Source organism: Lynx rufus, unplaced genomic scaffold, assembly GCF_022079265.1.
Source record: "Lynx rufus isolate CCGP_SWC_20201006 ecotype Redwood Valley unplaced genomic scaffold, mLynRuf1.p SCAF_11, whole genome shotgun sequence".
In the NCBI taxonomy this organism is placed as follows: Eukaryota; Metazoa; Chordata; class Mammalia; order Carnivora; family Felidae; genus Lynx; species Lynx rufus.
Genome location: NW_025814825.1, coordinates 607,689 through 621,720, shown reverse-complemented (window position 1 = coordinate 621,720; position 14,032 = coordinate 607,689). Strand labels below are relative to the sequence as shown.

The following is a 14,032-nucleotide window of genomic DNA, read 5'->3' as shown; positions in this document are numbered from 1 at the left end:
CTTGGGATGACACCCGTGTCACCTGTTACCTTCCTGCTGGGCAACGCTGCACTCAATGAAAGGTTCACGCGAACATTTTAGCTTTCGAGCGAACCCCCGAAGGGACTCAGAAATCTGAACCCCATAGGCTGCTCGGCTCCAACTCCGCCACATGCGTGCCATTCAGACTTGTGAGCGTGGGGCCGCTCGAAAGCACATTGGTGGCTCGCCTTGGAGGAAGTGTGAGCCCCAGAGGTCACCTGCTCCTTTCCAGTCTCAACGGATCACTGAATGATTGAGATGGAAATACCTTCTCACGTTGCGTTTCTTGTAACTGTTTTTTCAGATTGCCAACTTCTCCTAACAGAGACTTCTGAGAAAGATACAGTCCTTTAGTGTTGATTCTTGCAAATGTTCCACATGCTAGAGCATGCCTACGTTTCTCTTTACAATAACGCAGCACCACAGACAAGGCATGGAGCGCATGGCCATACCAACGAACAGGGTCACGTGACCACAGAGTGAAATGCTGTCTGTGAAACTACAGTAACAGCCTTTAGTCATACTTTGTCCATGTACAATTTCTTCACGGATCACTGTCTGACTGTACATATGACAAGTTCCTAAGTTTACTTGCAGCAGGTACACTGGTTTGTACTAGCTTTTAGGGTCTGTGATGCCTCAGTCACTTGGGAAACCTGACCTAAGTTTCGTACATATACTTCCAATCTCACATACAACAATTCTACCTAAAGTCTGGCCCCAGTGATCAAGGTAGAACCTCACGTGGGGTATAATAACGCACCTCATAACGGGTTTTACCCAAAACAGGTGTGTCGTGTAATTAGCATTGCTCACTGGTGTCTCCAAGTGCCAATCTTAGGGAAGATTCTGGGCTCATCTACAGGGACACAGGTGTAACCAGAACCGGTAGTATCAGGTCCGCATCCAACTGTCACCACCAGAGCTTCTCTCACAGAGATCCTGTGATACTGCTTCCCTCCCGTTACACCTCAAGTGTATCCGTTATGATGGTGTAAGAGTCCAGGCTTAGACTCTTTGCAACCCAGATGAAAAGAGGGAAGGCAGGAGATGGAACAGGAGATACTCTGTTCTCAGCTGGTTAAATGCCTGACAGAACTGCGCACTCCTACCGGTCCGTCTGGACAAAAGAGGTAGAAATTAGCTCCCCAGACAAGAACCAGCTCCCCAGACAAGAACCAGGCTGAAGGTTCCAGCACAGGGGCGGCAAACGAGGGCCTGCCGACCGCATCCAGCCACCGCCGGGTCCTATCAACAAAGGGTTATCGGCACACGGCCCCTCCCCTTAGTTATATACTGCCTATGGCTGTTTCTGTGCCCGTCTTTGATTAGCATGAAGCTAGCTTACTCCTTACGTCTCAGTTAGTAAAAACCTCAAATACTTACTCTCACGCCCTCCCCAGACCACACTCCTCTTCTAGACAGTGAGACACACCTTCCTGCACACATACGTCGGGCAGGGACAGGACACTGGGAACTTAACGCAGGCAGTGGGTAACAGCCCGCAGTTCTTCTGCGTGAAAGAATCATTTCTACTTTCTGTAGTGGCTGTTGGCCTCTGCTCCACGCTGCTCCTCAGGATCACAACGTGAGCGTCTCCTCTGTGAGGACAGGGGCACTCAGCCGCTGTCTCTCATGTCCTACCTTATCTTCCACAGCAGCCATTCTCTCTTTTAGATGACGCTGAAGACGCTCGTCAGATTCGGAAAGGAGCTTGTCAATAGTGCTGGACCGATGTTGATTAGTCTCTTCCTTCAGTTTTTCTCTCTGCCTTACCTGAAAGAGAAGACGCAGGCTTCAAGCCAAAGTGCGAACACCGGCTCAGGCGTGCGAATGACCAGCGGTGTGACCCACACGCACGCCATCCTCGGCTGCCCCTTCCCACGGCACTCTTTGGCGTGCTTGTGCGTCACTGCCACCACCGACCTAGCAGGGCACAGAAACGCAGGAACCTGCTTCCCAGGGGTCATCACTTAGCAGGTGCCTTTGTTTCTGGGAAACAAAACAGGCATGGGCCCTCACGAATGTCCTCATTATTAGCTCTCAGATGGGCTCAGGAGGCAGATGTACATGCAGGAAAGACCATATTCTTAAGGGGATCAGCTGATCTACACACGGGAGGAGGCATATTCCGGGGCGGAAACAGAAGCTCGGATCTGGCCTCAGGGGGAAAGAAATGAATCCGTTGACAAAACCGAAAGATAAAAAAAAATCCCCTTTGGGAAAGATTCAATGGTGAGAAAGACTTTCACCTGTTTTTCGTGAAATTCACACATCTCCTGAACGTTTTGTAATGGAAACTTGTATTACAAATTCATAACTCATTACCTCAAGTAATTTCCGAACGTAACCGCAAAGTTCACGGGTCTGTGTTTTATCGAACTCTCATCAATCGTATGGTTTAAAAACTTGTTTCTACCGCATATCCTGAATTAACCCAAAACAGAAGCGGCGAGGACAGGCTGGCAGGATTCAGGGGCTCCTGCCGGGCGGAGGGCCGTGGGGTACGGAGTACACATGTGCCCTGCAGTCGGGGGGCCCAGGGAGGAGGAAGAGCCCACAGGACACACCCGCAGGCTAGGCAATGGACAGTCCCTCCAGGCTCGGGCTTCCTCATCTCTAAGCCACACCTGCTGGCACCTCTTTCCTTGGGAGCAGGCAACAGAAAGCACGACCACCACACCTCACACGCGGCAACGGCCATCACTTGGAAAAGACCCTGGCCACCCCACAAGAAGGGATCAGCACCCAAGTATTTTTCAAGCAAAGCAGCTTAAAAGTGTCCTTGGAATTGTCTCAGTTATAATAGAATCCTTATCAACACCTGTCCCTCCAAACTACCATACAGTCCTAAAGGCAATGAAGTGCTTCTCTAAGTAGGTGAGGTCGAATTCTCGGCCCAAGAGGCTAGCGTCTGGTTGTGCTCGCTTGTGTGCATGTGTCATGGCGGGCTGGGGTCGGCCAACACGAGCCGTCACGCTGGCATCAGAAGCTTCACTCCGCGGAAACTCATGTTTTATTCTCTGACCCTGAGGGCCAAGCACACGAGTTTCTGGTGTAAGTTAAGGGTGAGTGTTTTGAGTTTTCTGGTGAAAACAAAACCCGATGGCCTTGGATGGACGTCCCAAGTTGGGGAGGCTGCTGCCTGGTCTGTCTCCTGGGTGTTTCATGTTGACGTCCGACCAGCTCCCGCAGGGAAAAATCTCAGGGGATTCAGGGGACACGGGCCTCCCTTTCGTCGAGGCTCAATTACGCTATTCCTCTTCTTAGGAACATCTACCCCGACCTGTGCCTTTATATCTCAAGTAGAAATTCAGGATGTGGGGACAAAGGTCAGGCCCGTGACCTGATTTCAGGACCTCACTCAGTGTCATGTCCTAAGGAAGGAGACCCCTCCTCTAGGCTGCCCTACCCCAGGCCAGTACCTCTGCTTTGGTCAAGGGACACCCACGAGGTCCCGCGTCAACCGTGAGTAGCTGCTAATGAGCTGGTGGGCACGGTGGGCTGTGCGGGTGCCTCCATTCCTAGGCGGCACTGCCTACGGGGCCCCAGCGCCCAGAGAACATTGTCCACAGGCTAGGAGTGTTCGCTAGCGTCCAACTCGCACAAGAGTGCACTGTACCCCTGATGGGATCGAGAAGGGGCCTGGCGTCCACGTGGGGAGAAGTGGGAAACAAGGGACCACTCCCTACCCCCACACCCCCAGCCTGCGCCTCATCCTCAACCACTGCCAGGTGCGCGGCTGCTCCGCTCGGACACGTACCCGCTGCAGTTCTTGGTTCTGTTCCTCCAGCTGGGCCTCCATCTGGCGCAGCCTTTCCTCTAGGTTGCCACGCCTCTGCTCGGCCTGTGGGCGACAGCGGGGTCAGAAGAGCTGGCTGCCCCACACCACACGCCGTGCCTACGCACGACAGGCTGTGAGCGGCCTTCCGCCTGCTCACAGTCCCTACCGGCCTCATGCGTGCCAGTGGGAAGCAGTGGGCTTCCATGCTGGTGACCGGGGGTAGGCAACTGTCTCGTCCCCACCCCGGGCCCCGGATCCTTGGACGGTGCCTCGTCCCCCGGCAGACACCCGTGGTCACTCAGCACGGACGGGAGGAAGCAGCAAGCGGAAAGAGCAAACAGGCGTGCTGCCTTCCTAAGCTGGGAAGTCACTTCCAATAGTTGAGCTTCCTCAGCAGCAGAGTGTCCAAAGACAAAGGGTCGGGCTATGTGGCTGACCAGGACAGGAGAGAGGACAGGAGAGAAAAGAAACGGGAGACTTGACATGCAGATCACAAAGGAGGAGAGGCTCTGTTGGAGCCTGGGCCTCTGGGCGCCCAATGCCGCCTGCCCGACTTGATGGCAGCCTTGAGGGTCAGCATCCCGTGACGAACCCACCCCCCTTCCCACTGGGACCCTCACTGCACTGGAACCGGTGACACAGAAGCACCGACAGGCTCCCTGCTACAGGTTCCCTCAGCCCCGGTTCTGGAAGGATGGACTGGCTGCCCAGTCATGTGCTCCCTCGTCCTGTGTGCATCACTCGATCCCAGCACCGACTACATCATGTCTGGAAACTACCTCTTCAACTGCTGCCTTCCTCTGTGGGTGGTGAGGGCTGTGAGAACTGGGAGGGCAGGGACTGTGTGTGGCACGTTCCTCGACTCTATTTGTGGAACCTCCGAGTGAATTCCTTAAAGATTTATTTCTTACAGGGGTGTCTGGGTGGCTCAGTCAGTCGGGTTCTGACTCTTGGCTTCAGCTCAGGTCATGAACTCAAGGTTTGGGCGTTCGAGCCCTGTGTCAGGCTCTGTGCTGATAGCATGGAGCCTACTTGGCATTCTATCTCCTTCTTTCTGCCCCTCCCCTGCTCATGTATGTGCCCAGGCTCGCCCTCTCTGTCTGTCTCAAATAAATGAACATTTAAGAATTTTTTAAATAAAAACGATTGTGTTTAAAAGAGGATAGGATTTTCTCATTTCTCGGAAAAATTCTATGCCTTTTTGTTTTTTTTTTCCTTCGGTAAGCTCTGCAACCAACGGGGAGCTCAGACTCATGACCCTGAGATCAAGAGTCCCAAGCTCCACTGACTGAGCCGGCCAGGCACCCCTGTCCTTCTCTTACCCAAGGCTACTATCTTGAGCTTTGAGTCGCTGACTTAACTCTGAAAAGCAGTGAGTCTTAGATGCAGCCAACGGCAAACAGCACACGTCGGACAAAACCGGAGGGAACAAAACTGGGGATGATGCCTGCCGTTTGGAAAGCATTCCAATCTCAGACACAGTAGCACCAAAAACAGATCTCAGCTGGTTCGCGGACTTTGGCCCGCCGACGTTACCGGTGAGAAATGAGATACAAGAACGTACCGCCTTGAAAATGACATTCCCACCATGGGACCCAGAAGGAAACGGGGGCCCCACCTTGCAGAGGGTGGCCACCCTCTGGGCCGGCTCGGCTTCCACCTCGGGCAGCGACTTGGCCTTCCTCGGGGTCTGCTGCAGCTTCCGCTCTGCCACCTCCAGGCGCTCTTGCAACTGGCGGTTTTGATCCGCAGTCTAGGAAATGAAGGCAAAGCATCAAAGTGTAGCAAGTCTTCTCTCTGTTTCCATTTTTTTTTTTATTTTTTTTTCAACGTTTATTTATTTTTGGGACAGAGAGAGACAGAGCATGAACGGGGGAGGGGCAGAGAGAGAGGGAGACACAGAATCAGAAACAGGCTCCAGACTCTGAGCCATCAGCCCAGAGCCTGATGTGGGGCTCGAACTCACAGACCGCGAGATCGTGACCTGGCCGAAGTCGGACGCTTAACCGACTGCGCCACCCAGGCGCCCCGTCTCCGTTTCCATTTTTAATAAAGTGAAACAAAATCTAAATGCAGAGATCTACTGTTAGTTCTGACTGAAGCCAACAGTTTGGCAGGTGCTTCAGAGTAAACCTTTCCTTTCTGCAAGGAGTCACCCACTGCCTTGGTCCTCCTTTCACTACGCAAAACATGTCTTGCCAACCTCTTTGCTCTTCTTCAGGATCTTCAAAGAAGTCTTTCCAAAGACAAAGTTCCCACACATTAAAGAAAACCCATCTTCTGGAGGAGCTTGCTCGTTCTTCCTGACCAGTTAAGGAGAGAAGGGTTCGGTCCTAACCCTCCGTAAACATATTTATACTGTGGTCCGAGGGCTCGCTACATAGGACACTCGGAGGTGGGCACATCAGCCAGCACAGAGCTTCTGAGAGCATGCCTGATGCCAGTTGAGTTCTTTTTGGAAGTGTACCATGATTCAACAAAAACACTCTCCCTCTTGACCAAAAACGTGGAAAACATCAACGTGGAAAACTTAGACACGAGATTTTTTGTCAAAGGACTTTTAGGGAAGCCGAGGTGGCTCAGTCGGTTAAGTGTCCACCTTCGGCTCAGGTCATGATCTCATAGCTCATGGGGTCAACCCCGCCTCGTGCTCTGTGCTGACAGCTCAGAGCCTGGAGCCTGCTTTGGATTCCGTGTCTCCCTCTCTCCCTCTCTTGCCCTCCACTGCTCATGCTTGCGCTCTCTCTCTCTCTCTCTCACTCTGGCTCCCTTTCTCAAAAATAAAGAAGCATTAAAAATATATAAAGTCATTTTAAAAATCATGTACAAGGTGAGGTTTTTGCAAGGTTAACGTTTGTTCCCAAAGACTCCTTCCATCTTCTGTGTGCATAGAGCTCTGTGTGTATATACAGACCGCGTATCATGCTTTAAAACCCTCAAAAAAAAATCACATGCTGTACACATAGTATTTCGCGATCTGCCCTTTACACTCGTGATTTGGAACATGTTACGTGCTCTCAAACAGCATTCCTCCATGTCATTTTAATGGCTTCCTAGTATTTCACTTTGATTATGATTTTGGGTCGACTGACACATTTGACAAACACACCAGGCAAACTCACTCTGTTTCCAAGAAGCTGGATGTGGTTTTCCTGTTCAATGCCGGATGACCTGAGACAACCAAGGAAGAGACGTGCTGCTTCCCAATACACAGGGTCTCACATCCTCACGCCAGACTGTCCTTCTGCACCTGCCATTCCCCCCGATCTCAGGTACTAACCAAAATGGCCAGCTGCCTACACGTTCCCGGCCACTCCCTGCTCCTTTGGAAACAGGGCTAACAGGCAACAGAGTAACGTGCATGGAAGACAAGACAAAGAAGGAATCAAGGACGGGAGCCCCATAACATGCTTCCATAAAATTCGAAAGTATTAAACCCTGGACGTTGAAGTAACCCCTCTGGTCAACACAAGATTCTAAGATCCTAAAACCTTGACATTGACACTTGGTCCTTAACTTGACTTGTAATTAATAAAAGTGGAATGAAGTTCAACAAAACCAACGACCTGTCGATGCAGAGAGTCCTTCTTTGCGATCTCGTTTTCAAGGTTATCCTTGAGGTCGTGCAGAGAGGTGGCTTCGTGCTGTGCCCTGAGGCAGCGCTTCTCAAGGGTAGTGATCCTGTCTTGCATGTCTTCCTTCTGGGCCATGGCCTACAGCAGGTATTTCAGAGGGAAAACAGGGAAAGAATCAGCGTACGACACATTAACACACTGCAGACACAACAACCGGGCGAAATCCTCATTTTCCAAACAAACAGAAAAGTAGCATCCTCGGGGCACCTGGGTGGCTCAGCCGGTGTCGCTCTGTGAGTTGGCGCCCCGCGTCAGGCTCTGTGCCGACAGTGCGGAGGCTGCTCGGGATTCTGACCAGTTAGTTACCCAGGCTTATTCTTTCCCATGTGTTCAAAGACAAACGGATAATAAAGTCTCCCGGAAGTCACAACCTCGGTTGCCTCCGGACACCGTTGAGCTTTCCACAGAACGGCGACTTGCCTCTGGAGGCACACACCATGAGACAACCATCCTTTTTCCGGGGAAAAGGCGGATGAAATCTCATCCAATTAGCACAAAGTTGAAGCAGCCGTGTTAACAAATGGAAGCCAAACTCCACCTTTCATATAACTGGAAGCCATCTTCTATAGCCTAACCCTGTAACAACATTGTATCCCATGGTATCTGACACTGCAAATGGAACCAGAACGTCCTGCCCTTCGTTTCTTGTCCAACACCCGAAAGATTCCTCTTCCAACCCTCCGTGTTTACTAAGCAATTTCTGTCAGCAGTCTCAAGAGTGAAAGTGATGAGTCCTAAGAAAGGATTTTCTAGGGGCGCCTGGGTGGTTCAGTCGGTTGAGTGACCGGCTCAGGTCATGATCTCACAGTTTGTGAGTTCAAGCCCCGCATCAGGCTCTGTGCTGACAGCTCAGAGACTGGAGCCTGCTTCTGATTCTGGGTCTCCCTCTCCCTTGGCCCCTCCCCCTCTCATGCTCTGTCTCTCTCTGTCTCAGAAATAAATAAACATAAAAAAAAAAGAAAGGATTTTCTAAATTCTCTGCATATTCAACTCTGCTGAGGGGTCTCTCCCCACCTCTGCCAAACAACAACTTCACTGAACAGGTTATATAATTTCTGCAAATACTTTTGTTTTAAATTCTGACACGACCTCACCCACACTAAGGTACTAAACAGACTGCTATTGCACGTACACCCTCGAGGGTCTGACAGGGTCTTCCCAAGGTGGCATTGCCGGGCTGGGGGTGGGGTGTGCGGGGACTGTCCGCAAAGGGCAGCTCACAGTGACAGGAGGAGGCAGAGAGAAACCATCCTACCCTTACTAGTTTCTGTGACAATTATCAGATTCCCATCGACGACCACACGTGCAGAAGCGGCCGCACTCCTCCATGACCTTACACCAGGACCAGCGGGCTGCCCCTCGCTCACTCTGACCGCCACGACCAGAAGCACGGAACCCCTGGGAGGAGGGCAGGGCGGCAGAGGTGGCCGTGAGGGCCCCTCGGCAGAGCCGCCCTCGCACGGTCGTGCCCCCGGAAGCGACCTGGCAGCACCATGCTGGTTCCTATGTGCCGAGTGTATTTCCAAAACGGACCGAGAGCACGGCATGGGCCAAGCTCAGGTGGCCCACACTCCACACCCGAGGCCACTCTGCCGCCTGCCCGCCAGGCCTCGGCAGGGGAGAGCCCAGGGAGGACAGATTCCACCACGCAGACGGGGAGGCAGCCGGCCCCGGGCCCCAGAGTCACGTCCCGTTCTGCTGCTACTTCCACCAACTCCAGAAGTTCAAAACCCGTGGGAGACGAAGGACACACGGGGCAAGGCCGAACCAAACACCCCACGTTTGGCTCAACGACGGCGTGGCCATTTCAACCGACACTCACTTCACGGACATCTCTTTGTAATACGGTGTTCATTGCTTCAGAAAGGATGAGGTCTTTCCTTGAGATGTCTAGGTCCTCTTCCAGCTTGGCCACGAGAGTGCACAGGGTAGCCAGGAGCTCTTTCATCTGGCTCTGCACCTTTGAAACTCAGAAAGGGAAGCAACATGTGAGGGCCCCCACTGCTAGTCTTCATATGTTGTTTTAAAAACAATGGATAAAAAGGAAACCCCCTCCAATCAAATCCTGGGATGATGTCTGGAGCTGAACTCTGCGTGTGGCCCCTAATTCTTCTTCTACGAAACTACACCCCTCCAGTGCCACACGTAGCTGCTCTCTCACCTGGAAACAAAGGGATTGAATTTGTACGCAGAGGTGTTTCATTAGTCCTTACTATACAGTTACCCTAAGATCCCCTTTGCCTCAAATAACATGACAGAATGCTGGTAAGGTTTTTCACGGATGCTCGTGTTGACAAAATTCGTTGTTAACCGCTTTCAATTTTACATTCAAGAGAAATCTTCCCTGAAATAAATTACATTATGCAATTTGTACTAGCCAAATGATACACACAACATTTCCAACAACTACTGCTTTTTAACAATACAGACCTGTCTTCTTACAAGAATTCAAGAAGATGAAATGGAAAGTCCAGTCACACAAGCACACAAAGCGTGCCTATAACACACAGCATGTGCACAAACTGAGAACCGCCGTGGCTAGGCACACCGTTTCAGCCTCGGTTTTGTCCTTCTCCAATATGGAGTTGAGGACCTTGAGCACCTCCGCCTCACTGGACACACCGGCCAGAGTCTTCGCCTGTCGCCGTATGACTGTTTTTTGAAGAGCTCTCTCGTGCCTGGAGACGAGGAACTCCAAATGTTCCAGCAGCAGCTGGCGGGAGAGGCAAAAGGAAAACCGTGTGTCAAGAACACCTTCAATTCTGGGCCTCAAGTTCACCAAATGCAAAACCAAGTCTGAATCCTTTCAATTCAGTTCCCAGGTAGGGAGCCACCCCCTCGAATGTGTTAAAATAGCCTTACTCCTCCTCACGGATCAAACAAGGTTTGAGAACAATAGGTCCCAGCCAACTCCATGGGGACATGTGGACAAGGGGAGTGAATGGTGTCCTGCGTTTAAAGACACTGGCAGTGCGCCTACTGACCCTGGTGTTGTTTCTCTCCGCCTTCAGGTTGGCGATCTCCTCCTCTCTCTGCACGAGCTGCTCCCTGCAGGTGTGGAGCTCTGCAGCGAGAGCTGCACACTCCTGGGGGCGGAGAGGGGACAAAAGTGGAGAGACACAGGGGGTCTTTACCAGAGCACACCAGGCCTCCGTGGCCCTCCAGAGTCCCAGCACCCACCACCACCCTCAAGTAGCATCACACACACCAGTCCCCTCCTCACCACCCACAGGAGTCCCGGGGATTTTCGGAGGGACCGACACTCGAGGGGACAGACATTTTCAGGTGCCTGGCAGGTCTAGGACTCAGGAACTCTGCTGACTCGGGAGCAACAGGCCGAGAAGCCTCCTGCCCATCCCCAGCCTCTGGCCTCGTCTGGCAAGCAGGCTTGTGGAGCGGCAGTGGGGAAAGGCTGACGGTACTCAAAAGCTGCTGTCTTAGCCTGAACCCCTGGCTCAATCAGACTCAACCATACCCGATGGACTTTTCAAAATGATGGTAGGACTCTTGACGAAAGGGCGAGTTTATGACTTCTTTCCTTAGTCAAGCAGGAAATATTATGGAGGAAGGGTTTCTGAGGAGAGTGATGCCAGGGCCCACCACCCCGCGTGGGGCTTCTCTCCCGCCAATACTGGGCGCCCGCCCAGGACATGGTGTACAGGTGGGCTCCAAGGAGGTGGACGCACACTCTCCAGTCAGTCGAGCACAGAGCCCGGTGCAGGGCTCAATTCCTGAACCATGACATCATGACCTGAGCTGAAACCAAGAGTCAGACGGTTAACGCCCTGAGACTCCCAGGCGCCCCAGAGCTTTTGTCTCCGTAGGACAAATGAGGGGCTAAGGTTCACTTATCAACTGACATTCCAAAGAGAGAGTGGTTGATTTCAGCAATTCTAGAAAATCCAAGTACAAACTGGTGACATACTTCAAGTTCCTTCATAAATTAGCCCTTTCCAAATCAACGGGAATGTTACCACAGAACTGACCACGTTCCTTGCAATCTGACTTGACAAGGTGAACCCACAGAAGCCTATCTGATCCTTGATGTAGGACTGTGCAGGCCCATTTCTATGTGGGCATTTTTGTTCCAATAAATACATTGGAAACTTTTCTGGAGATGTGTGACGTTTGGAAAGACTGGCAGATGAGCTGAGCAGCTATGAAGTATCAAAACTAGTAAGTAAAAGGGAGGCCACGAGGGCGTGAAATATACGCAGATATTAGGCTATTAGAGCATTTCCTCTCCAAAAACATACACAAAACTAGTGTAACAAGATAAAACGTATCATTTTGCACACAGAAACTGACCGTACCTACATGGTGCCATCTGCAGTCAAGAGAAAGGCAAACAAATGTGGAGACGCAGGATTAAGTCCTACCCGCATAACACGAGCTGTAGCAGACGCTGTCCTCTGGGGGAAGGGTGCACCACCTCCTGTTGCTATTGAGGTCCCCTCAAGTGTTGCACGAATCCACGAATCTGCTACTCAGCTCTTGGGAAGCACTTCCTTTCTCCAGTAAATCAAGCACCACAGGAGAAGTGATTTCTCAGGGTTCCTGCGTCATTTTCACCGTGTTAAGGGCAATACCATGAACCTTAATTACAGCCTGGGACCCGTTTGAAGTGTCCCAGGGATGCTGGACGTGCTCCCGCGATGCAGAGAAGACTCCTGGCATGACAAGAAAAGGCTGAAAGGCCTGACATGTAATGAGGTCCACAGCTGCAGCTGCCAGCCGGCCAGCGTGAGGACCATGGAGGCACAAAGAAAGTGATATTCTCGAAGCTCTCGCTGCGGCTACCCCAGCACATGCAAAAACCTGGTGCTATTGGTGAGACATCTTTGTGTCTCGTGTGGAAGATGTGGCATCTCTGTGGATGTAGGACTGCTGTGAGACGGGCACACCTGCAGACTCAACTCAAGCTGCAAGACAAGTGAAGACCTGACATCACGACGTAAGGCAGAAGGAAGGAGAGGATCGAAAACTGGCACATTTCAATGCAGGCACAGGATAGCTTGGTGATTTTAGAAAGGGGTTGGCTTTGAAAATGCTCCAGACGATAGGAGAAGCAGCTTCCACCATGAAGAAGAAGGACACAGTTTCCCAGACGCCCCAGAGAAGATTGCAGAGAAGCAGGAACTACCATCCACCTCATGTCAACCACTCCAACACAAAAAGTGAAAACCCAAGAAAATCAGTTGAGGAGACCATGGCTGCCTGCACAGGTTTTTCATGCAGAAGGAGGTGCCCTGTCGGGGGGAAAATGCCACAAACGACATTTATTCACGAGAAAGACAAGTGAGCACCAAGATGTTGGGTAGGAAGGGGTGAAGCAGCTACCGACTGAGCGGATACAGGCGGGGGTGTGAGCAGGGTGGCTGGCCCTGTGTAGGAAGCTCACCCTAGTGTCCTGAAGACAACAAGTCCCAGTGGCCAGTGGTCTGCTGCACAACCAGAGCCCTTGCCCTGGACCAGTTCCATCCCGGCTCTGTCCCTCAACTCAGGAAGTACGCTGAAAGCAAGGGACTGTCCTCCAAAGTTCTTCTGACATTGGACAATGTCCTGGCCACCCAGAACCCCACGGGTCACCACCAAACGTGTCTTGGCGGCTCACTCGCTCCGGAGCGTAGCGGGTCTAAGTCAGCCTGCGGACCAGGGGCCACGAGGACCTGTGAGGCTCATGACACAGGCACTTTACAAGAAGGACAGTCAAAGCTACCAAAGAGAACCGCCACAGAGGGAACATTATGAAAGTCAGGAAGATGCCAAGGGACGTTACAAAAAACTCTGGGAAAACCATCAAGCCCAACACAATCAAGAAATCCCTGCTAGAGATGACTGTCCATACGACGTGCGGGATTTCCAGGAACTATGACACAGCCAATCAGGAAACTCATGAATGAGACTGTGCATATTGCAAAAAGAAAAAAAAGAAAAAGAAAAAGAAAAAGAGTTGGGGGATGCAGGGATTCAAAATGCGTATCCTACAGAAGGTCACGAGCACAGAGAAAAGCCCAGAGGAGGTCACAGAAGAAGACAGCACAGAGAGGAGATCTGGCGAAGCAGACGGAGGGCGAGGAAGGCGGCATGGAAGTGGCATCGCTGGAAAGCACGCTGCCACCAGGAGTGATCCGTCAAAGTCTCGGCTCCTTTCCCACATGGACCCTTCCATGACAAGGCCGCTGGGACTAAAGCCAGCCAGCCGTCTATGGAAACTTTGGCCAGGAACAGAAAGGCCCTTCTAGAAAGCTGCACAGACAGTGCCCGCCTCCACCCCCATACCGCCAGGCCCCAAGGCCCAAGACTGCCCCATCTAGCGGGTCCACCCCACCCCATGCAGGTCTGCATATCAGCAATTTGTGAGGACCCACCCCCACTTTCCAGACAGCAAATCCTCACCAAGGTTCTCAGTGAATCACTTCACCTGCCATGCACACGTCTGTGCGTGAAAATCAAGGGAGCATGCAGCCAGGCCACCTGGGACGCATGTGTGTCACCACCACCTAAGCGTTCATCAGGAGGAACATCGTGTGCGAGACTTGTGTGCACTTGGACAGCCTATCCTCACATGGGCATAAGGGGATAAGATCTG

The 14,032-nt window shown here is 52.0% G+C and overlaps 1 pseudogene; it reads right to left on the bottom strand.

The window, feature by feature from the left end:
- LOC124507287 (liprin-alpha-1-like) overlaps window positions 1–14,032 on the bottom strand; it is a 68,764-nt pseudogene that overhangs the window by 42,782 nt on the left and 11,950 nt on the right.